Below are 18325 nucleotides of genomic sequence, written 5' to 3'. Positions count from 1 at the left end.
TTGGCCTCAGAGATGATTTATATTCCTCTGACATCTAGTTCTAATTAGTGGAAAATCTCTTTTGAATCTCTTGGTTAAGCCTAGTAATAATACATACTTGGTAGGCTCTTAAATTATCTTTATTTATAAGATGGCTTAATATGATGTTATTCCCAGGTGTTAAAAGCATTTAAGGAAATGAAGTACCAATATGGTTTAACCAGAAACCCTTTGAAATCTCTCTCTCTCTCTCTCTCTCTCTCTCTCTCTCTCTCTCTCTCTCTCTCTCTCTCTCTCTCTCTCTCTCTCTCTCTCTCTCTCTCTTTCTCTCTCTTTCTCTGAGTGAACATATCAAAACACCAATAGAGCTTGGAATCACAGTGTTCATAGGAATTGCTCCTCACTCTTCCACATGATAGGTGGAGGCTAACAATCCTTCTTTACACAGGATGATGGAGGATCACGATTCTACTTTACACAAGACTGTTGGGGTACTTAAGGATTAAGTACTTTCAGAGAGATGAAAAACAAACAGAAATAATCAACACCAGGATAACTGAAAGTACACTTCAGATTAACTGTTTTTTTTGTTTGTTTGTTTGTTTGTTTCTTTTTTAGAGACAAGGTTTCTCTGTGTAGCCTTGGCTGTCCTGGAACTCACTCTGTTGACCAGGCTAGCCTCAAACTCAGAAATTTGCCTGTCTCCACCTCTCAAATGTTGAGATTAAACACTTGCACCACCACTGCCCAGCTTGACTCTTGTTTTATAAGGAAAACAAATTTCATATTCAAAGACCCCAGAGCTACCTTTATTCTAGAATTAAAGCTTGTAAGTGATATTTTGTTTTATTTTATATTTTGTATTTTGCGGCATGGCACGCTCTACATAGTTCTGGCTGTCCAGATATATAACTTGACATATGTTCACTGTATAGACTAGTTTTATGCAGCCTAGAACTCACAGAAAACCACCTGCCTCTGCCTCCTGAGTGCTAGGAGAAAAGGTATGTGCCACTATATCCTGCAGTCTTGTAAATTTTAATGGAAAGTGGGAAAACCCTTGGCAACGTTAGCAATGAAGTGACATATATAATCACATACATGTATATATAGGCTCTACTGAAAACAATATATAATATATAATACACAGAAGTAAATGAGGTAATGTTACCTTGTCTCAATTGTTTCCTGACTCCATTTTGTGTTAGCACAGGTGTTTTTTCCATCACTAAAAATCTAAAGAGTCATATCTACCTTAGCAGTCCATTCTGAACTTTCCATGACCTTGCCCATCGTGCCCCATGGCCCATGGCCCATATATAACCCAAACAACTGATCTTTTTGCTAACACAAATGCTACAAAATTCCCTTGACCTTCACTTGACAAAGACAGCACTGTGGTTTTTATCTTTAAAAAACCTGAGCTTTAGGATGGAGAATTCTTTGGAGCCCTGGCTTGCTCTCTGTTGCCTGCTAATAAAAATTCTAATTTGAACTTTTATGCATGAAGGTCTGTAACTTTCCCACCTGGGCTACAGCAACACATGCCAATTAAGAATGTGAAAGGAGACTTCATGCTTCAGTTCCCACTGCCTCTGCTCCTACCTCTGCTGCACCTTGTTTTTCCTAAACTGGAACTTCTGGATCTGGACAAGTACTTGGAGACAGAGTGGCAGAGGAGGTACTGTCCCGAGAAACACCTGAAGCAGCCGGGTGATTTTGTGATCTGCTCTTGGAAGATCTCAGTCTCTAGCCAGTATCAATGCCAGCAATAGTGTGGGGGACATGCACGGACAGTTTATGATCATGGCAAGCTATTCAGAACTGGAGTTTAGATTCCTGACACATACTACATATTTATGGGTCAGTGTGTAGAGAGAGGTTACTATAGTTTGGAGTCCTTCACTTACCTTCTTGTGCTAAAGGCTAAATGGCCTGATCATGCTACATTTTTTTATTAGATGTTTTCTTTATTTACATGTCAAATAATATCTCCCCTCCTGGTTTCCCCTCTGGAAAAAAAGGAAAGAAAAAGAAAGTAAACAAAAACAAAACAAAATAAAACAAAACAAAAGCAAACTCTCTTTCCTCCCCCTCTTCCCCTGTTCACCACCCCACCCTCTCCTACTTCTTGGCCCTGGCATTCCCCTACACTGGGGCATAGAACCTTTACAGGACCAAGGGCCTCTCCTCCCATTGATGACCGATTAGGCCATCCTCTGCTATACATATGCTGCTGGAACCATTAGTTTCATTATGTGCACTCTTTGGTTGGTGGTTTAGTCCCTGGGAGCTCTGAGGGTACTGGTTAGTTCATATTGTTGTTCATCCTAAGGGGCTGCAAACCCTTCACCTCTTTGGGTCTTTTCTCTAGCTCCTTCACTGGGGACCCTCTGCTCAGTCCAATGGATGGCTGTGAGCCTCTCCTTCTCTATTAGTCAGGCTCTGTTAGAGCCTCTCAGGAGACAGCAATATCAGGCTCCTGTCAGCCAGTACTTTCTGGCATCCATAATAGTGTCTGGATTTGATGATTGAATATGGGAAGGATTCCCAGGTGGAACAGTGTCTGGATTGTCCTTCCATTAGTCTCTGCTCCGTAGTTTGAATCTGAAACTCTTTCCATGGGTCTCTTTTAAGAAGGAATGAAAACATGCCAGGTAGTGGTGGCACATGCCTTTAATCCCAGCACTTGAGAGGCAGAGGCAGGCAGATTTCTGAGTTCAAAGTCAGCCTGGTCTACAGAGTGAATTCCAGGACAGCCAGGGCTATACAGAGAAAGCCTGTCTTGAACCCCCCCCCCCAAAAAAAAAGAATGAACAAAGTATCCATACTTTGGCCTTCCTTCTTGAGTTTTTTGTGGTTTGTAAATTATACTTTGGGTGTTCCGAGCTTCTGGGCTAATATCCACTTATCAGAGAGTACATACCATGTGTGCTCTTTTGTGATTGGGTTACCTCACTCAGAATGATATTATCCAGATGCATCCATTTCCCTAAGAATTTCATAAATTCATTGTTTTTATAGCTGAGTAGTACTCTACTGTAGAGATGTACCACATTTTCTGTATCCATTCCTCTGTTGAGGCACATCTGGGTTGTTTCCAGTTTCTGGCTATTATAAATAAGGCTGCTATGAACATAGTGGAGCATGTGTCCTTATTACATCTTGGAGCATCTTCTGGGTATATGCTCAGGAGTGGTATAGCTGGGTCCTCTGGTAGTACTATGTCCAGTTTCCTGAGGAACCGCCAAACTGATTTCCAGAGTGGTTGTACCAGCTTGCAATCCCACCAGCAATGAAGGAGTGTTCCTCCTTCTCCACAACCTCTCCAGCATCTGCTGTCACCTCAGTTTTTGATCTTAGCCATTCTGACTGGTGTGAGGTGGAATCTCATTGTTGTTTTGACTTGCATTTCCCTGATGACTAAGGATGTTGAAAATTTTTTAGGTGCTTCTCAGCCGTTTAGTATTCCTCATTTGAGAATTCTTTGTTTAGCTCTGTACCCCATTTTTTAATGATGTTATTTGGTTCTCTAGAGTCTACCTTCTTGAGTTCTTTTTATATATTGGATACTAGCCCTCTATCAGATACAGGATTGGTAAAGATCTTTTCCCAATCTGTTGGTTGTCGTTTTGTCCTATTGACAGTGTCTTTTGCCTTACAGAAGCTTTGTAATTTTTATGATGTTCCATTTGCCAATTCCTGATCTTAGAGCAAAAGCTATTGGTATTCTCTTCAGGAAATTTTCCCCTGTGCCCAGGTGCTAGAGGCTCTTCCCCACTTTCTCTTCTGTTTAGTTTCAGTGTATCTGGTTTTATGTGGAGGTCCTTGATCCACTTGGATTTGAACTTTGTACAAGGAGATAGGAATGGATCAATTTGCATTCTTCTACATGCTAGCCACCAGTTGAGCCAGCACAATTTGTTGAAAGTGCTGTCTTTTTCCCACTATATAGTTTTAGCTCCTTTGTCAAGATTAAGTAACCATAAGTGTGTGGGTTCATTTCTAGGTCTTCAATTCTATTTCATTGATCCATTTGCCTGTTACTGTACCAATACCATGCAGTTTTTATCATAATTGCTCTGTAGTACAGCTTAAAGTCAGGGATAGTGATTCCATCAGAAGTTCTTTTATTGTTGAGAATAGCTTTTGCTATCCTAGGTTTATTGTTGTTCCAGATGAATTTGCAAATTGCTCATTCCAAGTCTGTGAAGAATTGAGTTGGAATTTTGATGAGAATTGCATTGAATCTGTAGATTGCCTTCGGTAAGATGGCCATTTTTACTATATTAATCCTGTCAATCCATGAGCATGGGAGATCTTTCCATCTTCTGAGATCTTCTTTGATTTCCTTCTTCAGAGACTTGAAGTTATTGTCATACTGATCTTTTACTTGCTTAGTTAGGGTCACACCAAAGTACTTTATATTATTTGTCACTATTGTGAAAACTGTTGTTTCCCTAATTTCTTTCTCAGCCTGTTTAATCCTTTGTGTAGAAGAAGGCAACTTCTTTGCTTGAATTAATTTCATATCCAGCTACTTTGCTGAAGTTATCACGTGTAGGAGTTCTCTAGTGGAGTTTTTGGGGTCACTTAATTATGCTATCATATCATCAGCAAATCATGATAATTTGACTTCTTCCTTTCCAATTTGTATCCCTTTTATTTCCTTTTGTTGTCTAGTTGCTCTGGCTAGGACTTCAAGTACAATATTGAATAGGTAGGGAGAGAGTGAACAGCCTTGTCTAGTCCCTGATTTTAATGAGATTGCTTCAAGTTTCTCTCCATTTAGTTTGATGTTGGCTACTGGTCTGCTATATATTGCTTTTACTGTGTTTAGGTATGGGCCTTGAATTCCTGATCTTTCCAAGACTTTTATCATGAAGAGATGTTGGATTTTGTCAAATGATTTCTCAACATCTAATGAGATGATTATATGTTTTTTCTTTGAGTTTGTTTATATAGTGAGTTGCATTGATTATTTGCTGCCTTTGACTCCTCTTGAGTGAATTTGCTTCTTTTTCTTCTAGAGCTTTCAGATATGTTGAAAATTGCTGGTGTATGCTCTCTTCAGTTTCTTTTTAGAGGCACTTAGAGCTATGAGTTTTCCACTTAGGACTGCTTTCTTTGTGTCCCATAAGTTCATGTTGTGGGTTCATTCTCATTAAACTCTAGAAAGTCTTTAATTTCTTTCTTTATTTCTTCCTTGACCAAATTATCATTGAGTAGAGTGTTGTTAAGCTTCCACGTGTATGTGGGCATTCTATTGTTTATGTTGTTATTGAGGAGCAGCCTTAGTCCATGGTGATCTGATAGGATACAAGGAATTATTTCAATCTTCTTGTATCTGTTGAGGCCTGATTTGTGACCAATTATATGGTCAGTTTTGGAGAAGGTACCATGAGGTGCTGAGAAGAAGGTATATCCATTTGTTTAAGGATAAAATGTTCTTCAGATATCTGTTAAATCCATCTGTTTCATATCTTCTGTTAGCCTCACTGTGTCTTTGTTTAGTTTCTGTTTCCATGATTTGTCCATTGTAGAGAGTGGGGTGTTGAAGTCTCCCACTATTATTGTGTGTGGTGCAATGTATGCTTTGAGCTTTAATAAAGTTTCTTTTATGAATGTAGATGCCCTTGCATTTGGAGCATAGAAGTTCAGAATTGAAAGTTCCTCTTGGTAGATCATACCTTTGATGAGTATGAAGTGTCCCTCCTTACCTTTTTTGTTCACTTTAGGTTGAAAGTCAATTTTATTTGATATTAGAATGGCTACTCCAACTTGTTTCCTGGGAACATTGGCTTGGAAAATTGTTTTCCAGCCTTTTATTCTGCAGCAGTATCTGTCTTTTTCACTGAGGTGGGTTTCCTGTATGCAAAAAAATGTTGGGTCCTGTTTATGTACCCAGTCTGATAGTCTATGTCTTTTTATTGGAGAATTGAGTCCATTGATATTAATAGATATTAAGGAAAGGTAATTGTTGCTTCTTGTTATTTTGTTGTTCGAGTTGGAATTCTGTTCATGTGGCTATCTTCTTTTAGTTTTGTTGGAAGATTACTTTCTTACTTTTTCTAGGATGTAGTTTCCTTCCTTGTGTTGGAGTTTTCCATTTATTATCCATTGAAGGACTGGATTTGTGGAAAGATATTGTGTAAATTTGGTTTTGTTATGGAATATCTTGGTTTCGCCATCTATGATAATTGAAAGTTTTGCTGGGTATAGTAGCCTGGGTTGGCATTTGTGCTCTCTTAGGGTCTGTATGATATCTGCCCAGGAACTTCTAGCTTTCATAGTCTCTGGTGAGAAGTCTGGTGTAATTCTGATAAGTCTGCCTTTATATGTTACTTGACCTTTTTCCCTTTTAAAAAATTCTTTCTTTGTTTTGTGCATTTGGTGTTTTAATTATTCTGTGGCAGGAGGAATTTCTTTTCTGGTCCAAACTACGTGGAGTTTTCTAGGCTTCTTGTATGTTCATGGGCATCTCTTTTTTTTAAGGTTAGGGTAGTTTTCTTCTATAATTTTGTTGAAGATATTTACTGTCCCTTTAAGTTGGAAGTCTTCACTCTCTTCTATACCTATTATCATTAGGTTTGGCCTTCTCATTGTGTCATGGATTTCCTGAATGTTTTGGATTAGGAGCTTTTTGCATTTTCAGTTTTCTTTGACTATTGTGTCAATGTTTTCTATAGTATCTTCTGCCCCTGAGATTCTCTCTTCTATCTCTTGTATTCTGTTGGTGATACTTGCATGTATGATTTCTGACTTCTTTCCTAGGTTTTCTATCTCCAGAATTATCTCTCTTTGTGATTTCTTAATTGTTTCTACTTCCATTTTTTTGGTCCTGGATGATTTTGTTCCATTCTTTCACCTGTTTCATTGTGCTTTCCTGTAATTCTTTAAGGGATTTTTGCTTTTCCTCTTTAAGGGCTTCTACTTGTTAACTTGTGTTCTCCTGTAATTCTTGAAGGGATTTTTGTGTTTTCTCTTTAAGTGCTTGTAACTGTTGACCTGTGTCCCCCTGTATTTCTTTAAGGGAGTTATTTATGTCCTTCTTAAATTCCTCTATCACCCTCATGAGCTATGATTTTAGATCCAAATCTTGCTTTTCCCGTGTTTTGGGATATCCAGGACTTGCTATGGAGGGAGAACTAAGTTCTGATGATGCCAAGTAGTCTTGGTTTCTGTTGGTAAGAATCTTGTGTTTGCCTTTCGCCATCTGTTGATCTTTGGTGTTAGATGTTCTTCCTGACTCTGGCTAGAGCCTTCTTCTCATGTGGGTCTGTAAGCCTGTGTCAGCACTTCTGGGAGATGAGCTCTCCTCTGGTAAGACTGGTGTGCAGAGGGTTGTGGATCATTTGTCCCTCCTGAGTCCTGGTGTCAGAGCACTCCCTGGAGACAAGCTCTCTGCTTACAGGAAATATGCACAGAGGGCTGTGGGTCTGTCTTTCCTCTTAGTTGTAGATTGAGGTAGAAGGATCTTGTCCCAGCTTTCCCTGCTGCTTCGGAGGCCTGTGCCTCCAGGCTGGTCCCACCTTAAAAAGTCACCAGAGAGAAAATGGTGATCTCACCTGAGTCTCTGGTCAAAGCACTCCCTGGAGAAAAGCTCTCTGCTTGCTGGGAGAGCTGTGGATCCACCTTCACTCCTAGTTGTAGAAGGAGATAGACAGCCATATTACATTTTTAAGAGAAAATCAAGGGAATGGACAGATAATATAGGTGTGTTGATTTTACAATGCGTGCCAAACCAAACATGGAAATGGCTGGAGGTATTGTATCAAAGTGTTTGACATGCTCACAGTAGCAGCATTAATTGATGAGCAGATTTTGTCTGTTCATGGTGTTTATCTCCTTATATCAAAACACTGGATCAAATTGAAATCATTGAACAAAACAGGAAATCCCTCACAAAGGAGCCTTTGACCTGGCATGATCCTGATGATGTAGAGATACTTGGGCATTCACTCCCAAAGGTGAGCTTGGCTTTTTGAAACAGAAGTTGCAAATGAGTTCATTCATTTTAATTGTTTAAAATTCATCTTTAAAGCACATCAGCTTATAAACTTCTATTTGACAAGAATCTGGTCTCAGTGTGGTCTGCTTCTAACTACTGCTAATATTGCTTCCATCTTGGCCTAAGTGTCAATGTGAGAGAACCAAAATTATTCAGGGCAGTTCCAGGGTCAGTGCATGTTATTCTTCCCAGAACCATGATTTTATATTTTCATGGAGTCATCTGCCATCCCACTGGCCCATTAATTTTTGCCCTCTTTTACACCAACTTTCTTGTATCACCCTCTATAATATACAGATTATTGAGCATTTTGTGGCCGAAATGTGGCCTCTTGGTTTTAAAGTTTTTTAATTGTCTAAATTTATTGTTTGTTATATTTCAAAACCCATGTTTTCCTATGAATTCCATTACTCACCTATCCCATTTTATAGATGTGTGAGAAAACTCTTCTTAATACTCTCAAGAAGAAATATTTTAATTCTCACATTGTTTCATGTAAGCTTGTGTGTAGTTGCTGTTCCAGAAAGACAGAAGTATTTCCTTTTTAAAAAGCCAGTTAACAATTAACTGAAACACTCCTTCTTATGTACCATTCAGCCTTCTGTTTTAGTTTGCTAAGTTTTAAGAAATGTCTATGTAGTATTACATTGTGTAAATGTACCACATTTTCTGTATCCATTCCTCTGCTGAGGGACATCTGGGTTCTTTCCAGCTTCTGGCTATTATAAATATGGCTGCTGTGAACATAGTAGAACATGTGTCCTTATTACATGTTGCAGCATCTTCTGGGTAAATACCCCGGAATGGTATAGCTGGGTTCTCTAATAGTATTATGTCCAGTTTTCTGAGGAACCACCAGGATGATCTCCAGAGTGGTTGTACCAGCTTGCAATCCCACCAGCAATGGTACATTTACACAATGGAATTCTACTCAGCTATTAAAACAATGAATTCATGATATTCACAAGCGAATGGATGGAACTTGGAAATTCCTGAGTGAGGTGATTCAGTCACAAAAAAACACACATGTTATTTACTCATTGATAAGTGGATATTAGACCAAAAGTTCAGAATACCCAAGATTCAACTCACAAATCATATGAAGCCGAAGAAGGAAGACCAAACTGTGGATGTTTCAATGCTTCTTAGAAGGGGGAACAAAATACTTACAGGAGGAAATATGGAGACAAAGTGTGAAGCAGAGACCAAAGGAAAGGCCATCTAAACACTGCCTAACCTGGAGATCCATCCCATATATAGTCACCAAACCCAGATGCTATTGTGGATGCCAAGAAGTGCTTGCTGACAAGAGCCTGATATGGCTTTCTCCTGAGAGGCTCTGCCAGAGCCTGACAAATACTGAGGCAGATGCTTATAGTCAACCCCCAGGGGGTAGAGTCAGGTTCCCAATGGAAGAGTTGGAGAAGGGACTGAAGAAATTGAGGGGGTTTGCAGTCCCATGGGAAGAGCAACAGTGTCAACTAGCCAGACCTTCCAGAGCTCCCAGGGACCAGGGCTCAGGCCGCATATGTGGCAGAGGATGGCCTTGTTGGACATTAATCAGAGGAGAAGCCCTTGTGCTTGAGGGTGTTCGAAGCCCCATTGTAGGGGAATGCCAGGGCAGGAAGATGGGAGTGGGTAGGTAGGTAGGTGGGGGAGTACACTCACAGAAGCAGGGGGAGGAGAAAGGAATAGGGGGTCCTCAAAGAGGAGACCTGGAACAGAGAAACATTTAAAATATAAATAAAGAAAATATCAAAAAAAAAATGTCTGCAGCAAAGTTGTCCAGACGACAGAGGGAACTTCAGCTGCATGAGTTAAGTGTACTTGTCCCAGCTGTAAACATCACTGTCCTTTGTTGGATGATGTTTTAAAATAATATAAAATAAATTTACCTAAAGATCAAATATATCTATATATGAAAGGAAGGCTGTCAAGATGTTCAGTGGTTAAGAGCATGCAATGTTCTTTCAGAAGACGTTGAGGCTCCAGAGGCTGTCATTCCATTTCCATGGAACTGCACACCTTCTTCTGGACATTGGTCTTCAGAACACACAGCTACTATGGTTTCATGCACAAGACATGCACAGGGTCAAGCCAATCAACATTCCAGTATGGATCAGACATGATGTCACAAGTCCCCACAGATGGCTGAGGAGGTGTTAGCAGTTGATGGCTTCTGGAGAGGGAGAGGGAGTTTTTATTGAGGGTGAGGCTTGTGGCAGGTGAATTATGTTCCAGTTTATGGCCCTACACACAAATTGGAATCAGTGTGGTTTAAAAATATTAAAAAGGCATGAAGTTGTAGAGGGAAGATAGACCTGGGGTGGGGGGAGCAGTAAGGAGAAGCAGTGGGGGTGCTAATATGATTAAAATACATTGGATGCTTGTATGAGATTCTCAGAGAATAGAAAGTGTCACATTTCAAAAAGAATAGGAATAGTATGAGAAACCAAACATAGTAAGTAGATTACTCAGCAATGTGATTGTTGAGAGCATGCTGTTACTAGTGTACACAAGCAAATGATTGCTGCAATACTCTGAAAGAGGCAGACACCATGCAGTGGGGAGATGAAAACACAGACATCAGTTTCTTATTAAGGTTGTTGGACCGAAGGTAATTGTATAAATGCTGTGGTCAGCACCCTTTCAAATGCGCTTAGCTAGAGAAGGAAATTGCTTTGTGGAAATGTAGAACCCTAATACTACCTCCATAAGCTATCCATGAGATCAAATTTATGTGTTCTCTCTATATAGTTAAAATTTTATGCTGACATAAGTAAGCTATACCATCTTTTTTCAGAGGAATTCATAGCATTGAGGAAACTGACATGTAGATAAGAGAAGATATGACTCAATTATTTTACACATATGTATTTAACTTATGAGCATTAATTAGTTTGTTACAGCTGACAAACAAAATACTACAGCCTGGTTGCTTAAGCAACAGAAATTTACATTCTTGCAGTTCTGCGGGCTAAAATCCAAGGATCAGGTTGTTGCCATGTTTAAGTCTTTCTGAAGTCTCTCCTAGGCTGGCACATAGCCTTTCATGTCCATCACAGTTTAAGAATGGCAGCTAGATTCGAATATGACCCACACCAAGGATTGCATTTTATTTTACACTCTTTCTAAAAAGCAGAAATAATTCAAGAGCTAATTTTAAATGTCCATGGGGATATTCACAGCAGAGTGAAAACCGGGGGTGGGGGTGGCAAGCACAGTTATTATATGATTTGGATAAATGGTGATAAACTTGTGAAGGAATGATGAACCCAGTGACCTGGAAAGGGTCAGCCAATTGCAGGAAGGTCACTAAGGAGAATGGAGAGATATGAAGCAAGTAGAAGGTAAGGGCTACTTTAGAAGGATGCTCTGTATGTTGCTATCATAGCATCAAGTTCCAGGTACTGGTGAGAAGTATTGTTTTTCTCCTGGGTACAAGAGGTAGCTTTCTCATCAGACTCTTTCTAGCTTGCTGTATGTAGAAAGCACAGTTCTGATGGCTCTTCACACACCTGTTCTTTTCAAGCACCCTTAGTACACATTGATCCATCTGCTATTTCTGCACATTTTGGGTGGGAGCTCTGAATTCCTTATCTCTTCTGTAAGACACACCTATAAAACACAAATGCATCCCATCCTGTGTGCTTTTGTTGTAGTTAAATGTCCTTTCTCTATTGCTACATTTTAAAAAAGCTGTTATCTGTCATAAATCCTGTAACACTTAGAGCTTAAAAGTACAGTTTTAGCAGAGGACTAGGTTGATGGATTTTCCTTTGCTTACAAGACCAGGTATTTTTGTTTAACCACTTGTATCAAGAATTCATATATGATTGTTTTTTGTTCATTATCTTTTGAAATTCAAATATGATTCCATCATTTCTCCTCCTCTCCTTTCTCTCCTCTGTTTCTCCCATGTCCATAATTCCAACTCCATCACAAATTCATGGCTCCTTTATTATTAGTAGTAGTAGTTACACACACACATACATATAAATAGAAAAATATGTAACTACAACTGCTCAGTTCATTTAGTGTTGGCTGATGAATTTGATTTCAAGGCTAACAACTTGATATTGGACAATGAGTTATGGGGCTCATTCCTAGGAAAGACAATTTCTCCTGCTCTCATCATTCTTTAGTTCTTGTCTGTATTTCTTGGTCCAAGGGTGGGTCCCTGAGGGATTTCCCCCTTTCATGTTAACATGTTTATTGATGATTTATTTTTGTTTTGTTGATGTTAATGTTGTTATTGTTACTGTTCAAGTCTTATTTATTCAGTCACATTGTTAAAAGTATCTTAGGTGAAGATTACCTGTAATTTGTTGGAGACACAATTCCATGTAAGACTTCCTGGTCTTCTGGCTCTTAAAATATTTGGCCCTTCTCTTTTAAGAGCTCCCTGAGGCTTAGATGCAAAAGCTATGTAGTGGATGTTTCTACTGGGGCTTATACTACACTACAGTTGTTCTTTGTAATGATCTTCATTTGTTGCAAAGAGACATGTTTTGATGAGGGATGAGATTGTCAATTGTCTTTGAAGAATAAGTATGTAGAATGCAATTAAGAATTATTGTTTATCATTAATTAATATTTTGATACAGGATCTCACTGTGTAGCTCTTGGTGGATTAGAATGCATTGTATAGACCAAGCTCATCTTCAACTCACAGAGATCTGCCTACTTCTGCCTCTGGAACACTGGAATTAAAGTCTGCATCAACATACCTGACAAGGTAGCAGTTAAAGAAATTTATTGGTAAAGCAGAAGTAGTAGGTTCTTCTCTAAGATACATGTACTTACTAGTCCTGAGTAGTTGGCTAGGCTTATGGTACCAGGAATGATTTCTTTACTGCTTAGTGGACCTTAAGTCCAGCTAGAGAGCTGTTGGTTACAGCCAAGTTATGAGTGCCGTGGTTAGACATGTTAGGTATATCTTGGCTTTATGGTCACTATTGTGTTTTATAGACATCACAATTGGATAGGATTATTGGCTGATTCTTTTTCTTGGAATCTCTCACAGCACTTTCTGGAACTATGAAAGTTAGTCCTCTGCAAGGAGTCTTTCAGGTTAGATTCAGTTCAAATCATCTAAGTCCTGTGTCTAAAGTGCATGCTGTCTTCAACAACAGGGATTTACCTTTAATTTCTATGAGGCATTCAAAAGCAGCAGAAACAGGCTACATTCCTTTCCCAGTCTCTTGACCTCCCCTGATCAACAACTAGTAAGGGGATTTCTTACACCCAGTGCTGGTAGTTTTGTTAGATGGTCTATGGTAACCGTCATGAGGGGAGCATTATCAGCCTAAGTGGCATAACTTTATTTAAACTATATATGTATACATACAGGCTTAGATGTATTATATGTACTTTGAGATAAACAAAACATAACAATTCCTTATAGCATTTTCAAACATTCTTAGTGATGTTTCTCTCCTCCTTCCCTCTTCTTCTATATTGAGCTACTATCTTCTCCCCAGTACCTAGCCTGTTTACCCTCAATGTTTCATATTCATCCCTTTTCTTTACTCCAACCTTTGCCTTGTCTTGATGGTTGGTCTCTGTCCTCTTTACAAATAGTCCAGTTTCACCTTCTCTGCCACATGAAATCAATTATTCTCTTATTTGTTATTCCTCCAGTAGGATCTCTTTCTCCACCCTTATGGTACTTTTTAAATTTTTCATGTTTTTAACATACACAAACAGAGAGAAAGAAAGAAAAAAAGAGAGAGAAAGAGAGAGAAAGAAATAAAGAAATAAAGGAAGGTAGAAAGAAAGAAAGAAGCTAAATTTAGAGTCTACACATGAACAAAAATCTGTAGATTGCTTTCAGTAATATAATCATTTCCACAGTATTATTTCTGCTGATCTGTGAAAATAAGAAGATTGTCCATTTTCTAATATCTTCAATTTCTTTGTTTAGTGTTTTAATTTTCAATGTAAATGTTTTCCTTGATTAAGATTATTTTGAGGTATTAAAAAAAACTTTTTTTGTTTGTTTGTTGTTTTGTTTTGTTTTGTTTTTGGAGAAAAGGTCTCACTATACCGACCTAGTTGTCATGGAACTTGTTCTGTATCCCAGGCTTGACTTGAACTCACAGACATCTACCTTTCTCTGCCTCCTTAGTTCGAGATTAAAGGCATACATCACCTTGTCCAGTTTTTCAAAGTTCTTATGGAAAGCATGAAGAATGGGATTGTTACCCTTACTTATTTCTCAGCATTTCATTATTGGTATATCGAAGGTACTTAGTTTCATGTGTTGACATTGTAGTCTGCTACTCTATTAATAAAGTATTCTTCAGTTCTAGTCATTTTATGGTGGAATCTACATGATATTTTACGCACCATATCATCTGCAAACGAGGATAATTTGATTTTCCTTTTACCTATTTGATCTCCTTTATTTATTTCTTTAGTGATTGGTCTAGCTAAGATTTCAAGCACTATACTGAATAAAAATTGAAACGAAATCCAAATAAGGCATGGTGTAGTTTAACTCTAAAATTTCATGATTAAGTTTTAGTTTGAATAATATATTAGTTAGGGTTTTTATTGTGATAAAACTCCGGCACCATAAGCTACTTGGGGAGGAAGGATTTTATTTGCTTACACTTCTTCATAACTGCTCATCATGGCTAGCTTATCTTGGTTTCATATAGAACCCAGGACCACAACCCACAGTAGGCTGGACCCTCCCACATCAATCATTAATTAAGAAAATGCCTTGCAGACTAGTCTTATATTTTCTCATTGAAATCCCCCTTATCTCAGATCACTCTATTTCTGTCAAATTGACATAAAAACTAGCCAGCACTGATAATCAATTTAAAGATGAAAAGTGGGATGTTGAAGTCATTTGCTATTATTGTACCAGAACTCATCTGATCTTTTATGTTCATTAATAAATGTTTTATGAAAACATGATTTGTTAATGCTCAGTGTATTCATATTTATAATTGTCATAGGTTCTTGATGAATAGCTTCTTTATATTAATATATAGTGATTTCTTTGAATTCTAATTTTTTTGGTTGGGTGTACCTTATCAATATTAGAAAAGCTACATGAGGTGGTGTGTGGATTTGATTTACTTTGTAGATTGTTTATCATCCTTTGCCTCTCAATCTGTTTGTGTCTTTGCTCATGAGATGTGTTTCTTGTGGACAACTGACAATTCTTATTTTCAAAACAATTAGCTAGACTGTGAGGGGGACTGTCCAGTGGGTCCTCTCTCCGTGGGTGTGCTTGGACTGGAGGAATATTGAGTACCTGTACTGTGTGTCTTTATTGGTAAGCAGAGGCCATATACACTTAAGGTCTTTACTGAGAGATGTACACTATTTCCTTTGCTTTTGTCAAGTGGTTTTTGTTTGTTTGTTTTGTTTTTGTTGTTTTTTGTTGTGGTATTGCTATTACTTTATTTCTCTCCTATTTTAATTTTTTTAATTTTTTTTATGTATATGAGTGTGCTGTCTTCAGACATATGAGAAGAAGGCATCAGATCCTATTACAGATGGTTGTGAGGCTCCATGTGGTCACTGGGAATTGAGCTCAGGACCTCTAAAAGAGCAGCTCATGTTCTTAACTGCTAAACCATCTCTTTAGCCCCCTTTCTTTCTTATTTTTATTGATGGTTATTATATTTATTTGATGGTTTACTGGGTTGAACACATTGGACTCCTTCCCACCCCCTTCAACAATTCCTTTCATTAAATTTATTCTTTTACATATGCTCATGATTGACAGTCTTCTTTTCTCTTCTCTGTACATTATTATGTTAAGAAAAACAGGATTAATGGTCATAAAGTGCCTTATATTATGTTTATGTTGAAAAGTTCTTATTTCTCTATTTTAAAAGATACCTATCCAATACAAATACACAGTTACTTTCAGTGCTTAAAATATGTTGTTACATGATGTACTTGACTCCATAGGTGAGCTGGTTTTTTTCCTTATAGCTTTTAATATTGTTTTGGGACATCTTGACTGTAATGTTATGGATTTTTTTCTTATCCTATCTGTTTGGACTACTAAATGACCATTTCTTTCTCTAAGCATAGACAAATTTTCTGTTGTAATTTTATTAAATATAATTTAATGAAATGTTTTGTGTATGCGCATATGGTATGCATTTGTGCTTGTCTGTATGTACATGTATGCTATGAATGTACATGCATGTGTATGCATGTGTGTATGGAGAGCAGAGGTTGGCATCAGGTGCCTTCTTCAATTGCTCTGTATATTACTTTGTAAGGCAGTGTATCTGAGTGAATCCTGAGTTTATCTGTTGCTTCGACTTGCTGTCCAGACTTACATCTGCTTCTACACCATCAGTCCCAGCAGTAAAGTAACAGGTAGGTGGGCTCACTCAGGCTTTTATGTGAGTTGCAACTTGCTAGGAATCTGAATTCATTCCTTAATCTTTAGGTGGAAGCACTTTATCTAATGAGCTATCTCCCTTGACATAAAGTATTTATACATTTAGTATTTATCTCAGCTCTTTCTTGTTTGTTTTCGATTCCTGAGTTCGTTTGGTCTTTTGATTTTGCAAGTTGTGGTCATGTCTTTTTGTTTTATTTATTTATTTATTTATTTATTTATTTATTTATTTTCAAGACAGGGTTTCTCTGTGTAGCTCTGGCTGTCCTGGAATTTACTCTGTAGACCAGGCTGGCCTGGAGCTCAGAAATCCGCCTGTCTCTGCCTCCCAAGTGCTGGGATTAAAGGCATGCGCCACCACCTTCTGGCCTTGTGGTTTTTTTTTTTTAAGTGGTTGTTTAAATGTAGAATTTCATTACCCTTCATCATTCCTGATGCTCTTCTGTTTGGGAAAATTTTTTGGTAATTCTCTTCATTCATATTTAATCCATTGAGTTTTTATTCCCAATATTTTTATTAGTTTGTTTTTACAAAATCTTAATTTCCTCCTTTTTCTTTATGTTGCTGACTTATTTTTTATACATATCATTAATGTTCTCAGCCATGTCCTTTATGTTGCAGACTCACCAGGACTTGGACTCAATTCATCCTGTTAGTTTGTACTTTGTTACAACCATTGATTGGTTTCCTACTAACTTTGAAGTCTCCTTCATGTTACTTCTGCCAGCATCCTTTGCTATTGTTGCTGAAGATTTGTGACATTTGAGAAAAATCCTGTTCCCTTTCTTTTTCATCCTTGTTTCTGGGTTGTGATTCACCCAGAATCACAGACTCACCAGCATCTGTGGATCTTTCTTTAGTTTCATTGGGGTCTTCTTACTGGACAGACTGGTTGTGAGGGACCATCCTCCAAAAGAACTCACAGAGACGGAAACAGCCTTCTTGAGTTTGTTCATCTTGTAGGTTGCTGGAGGTCCTAAGTAGTGGCAGCCACTCTCAAAGCAGAGGTCTCCTTTAGCAGTCATGAATTGTGATGTAACAAGGCTGCCATTTTCTGCTGCTGGTCAGTATTAGAACTTTGCGTGTATCAATTATGGGTATAATAACATAAGTTAGGTTTTTTGCAATGATTCATTTCATGTATAGAATACCTTAGTCCATATGAACGTGTTCTAGATTCATTTTGTGCCTTAGTGGCTAAGACAGTCATGAAGAAAGCCTGAAACACAATCTCAAATGATCCTTGCACAGCACTTCCTGGCAAACTGAACTGTTTAGGGTTAAGATTGGCAATCTCCATGTCAGGAACCTGACATCCTCCACAATTACTGTTCAAAGTAAGCTTAGGAGCATCCTCCTGTGTGGTATTTGAATTGGAGCTTACAATCTAGCATTTCCTTCTTTCTGTGATAAATAAAGGGGCATTTGACAAATAGCAGCAAGACCATAGGAGTCATTGGGGGGAGACAGTAATCTTACAGAAAATAAATTAATGTGAAAGTAGCAAAAATAAATTAGCAACAATCTATATGCCTCAAAATTGAATAAACTTTTCTGTTTTCTTTTTTGGTTTTTCCTTCCTTCTTAAAAGGGGGACCAAAATACCCACAGAAGGAGTTGCAGAGACTAACTATGGAGCAGAGACTGAAGGAAGGTCAATCCAGCCTGATATAGCTGTCTCCTGAGATGCTCTGACAGTACCAGACTAATACAGAAGTAGAGATTCATAGCCATCCATTGAACTGAGTACAGGGTCCCCAATGAAGGAGTTAGAGAAAGGACCCAAGGAGCTGAAGGGGTTTACAGCCCCTTAGGACGAACAACAATATGAACTAACTAGTACCCCTAGAGCTCCCAGGGACTCAACCACCAACCAAGGAGTACACATTGTGGGAGTGAGTGCTCCGGCAGCATGTATATAATAAAGGATTGCAAATTCGATCATCAATAGG

General features: G+C 38.3%; 1 pseudogene; it reads left to right on the top strand.

The window, feature by feature from the left end:
* Nucleotides 1-1523: 1523 nt before the first annotated feature.
* LOC116099861 overlaps nt 1524-18325 on the top strand; it is a 25293-nt pseudogene continuing 8491 nt past the window's right edge.

Source organism: Mastomys coucha, unplaced genomic scaffold, assembly GCF_008632895.1.
Source record: "Mastomys coucha isolate ucsf_1 unplaced genomic scaffold, UCSF_Mcou_1 pScaffold20, whole genome shotgun sequence".
Lineage (NCBI taxonomy): Eukaryota > Metazoa > Chordata > Mammalia > Rodentia > Muridae > Mastomys > Mastomys coucha.
This window is presented reverse-complemented; position numbering and strand designations above follow the sequence as displayed.